The sequence below is a fragment of the Phaseolus vulgaris genome, chromosome 4 (genome assembly GCF_000499845.2).
Source record: "Phaseolus vulgaris cultivar G19833 chromosome 4, P. vulgaris v2.0, whole genome shotgun sequence".
Classification (NCBI taxonomy): Eukaryota; Viridiplantae; Streptophyta; class Magnoliopsida; order Fabales; family Fabaceae; genus Phaseolus; species Phaseolus vulgaris.
In genome coordinates this window covers 32830605-32831613 of record NC_023756.2, presented here as the reverse complement: position 1 = coordinate 32831613, position 1009 = coordinate 32830605, and the positions used below count along the sequence as shown (strand labels likewise).

Below are 1009 nucleotides of genomic sequence, written 5' to 3'. Positions count from 1 at the left end.
AGCTGATGCTTCATAAGTGCCTAATTTCAGTAATATTTCATATTAAAATATAGGCACTTATGAGGATTTATTGCTAATTTACATATAAAATAATCCCTAATTTATGAATTTATACCTTTTTACATTTTTTAAGATCTTTATTCGAATAAGAGTATTTTATTCCCAAATTTGGTTTTAATTGCAGATTTCTAGGGAGTATTGAAGATTTGGAGTAAAGGAGAATAATTTGAGCTAAAAAGAGAAAGCTAGAAGGTCCAAAAATGGAAAAAGATGCAGAGAAAGATTGAGCCCTTTTTTTATGTTTTATCACTTAGCCCATTAGCACGACATAGGAAGTAACCTAACCCTAGAAAATTAGGTTAAATTAGGGGCTAAAGGCTTAACCCTAGGGTACCAGATTGAGAGGAAAACATCATAGAGTGAATTGTAACTATAATTGTAACTACCCATCAATTCATAGCAATGGAACATGAGGATCCATATTCACATTTGGACACATTTTATGAATTGGTGGGAATAATGAGTTTTCAATCAGCTGATATTGAAACTGTTTATATGCGCTTGTTTCCTTTTTCATTGGCAGGAAAGGCTGAGGATTGACTCATATCACTTTCAAATCATAGCCTCACTAGCTGGAAGGATGTAGAGGAAAAATTTATGCAAAGATTTTTTACAATCTTTCACTACATCAAAGCAAAGTCTGAAATTTTTGTGTTCAGATAAGGAGCAGATGAATCATTCTGTGAGACATGGGAAAGATTCAAGAGGATATTGAGAAAATGCCCAAATCATGGGTTTGAAGATATTGCTCAACTGAGCATATTCCTAAATGGTCTCAGATCTGACATAAAGATGCTCCTACATGTTGCAGTCGGTGGCACAATGATGGCCTTTGATGTAGAACAAGCGACAATAATTATTGATGCATTGGCATCAACTGATTATAAAGCCCAACATGATAGACAAGGTCTTCAGAATAAAGGGTCGTTAGAAGATGCACTCTTGGCTA

General features: G+C 34.3%; 1 pseudogene; it reads right to left on the bottom strand.

Annotated features, from left to right (window-relative positions):
* Nucleotides 1–691: 691 nt before the first annotated feature.
* LOC137838957 (small nucleolar RNA R71) lies at nt 692–797 on the bottom strand (annotated as a pseudogene).
* Nucleotides 798–1009: the final 212 nt, after the last annotated feature.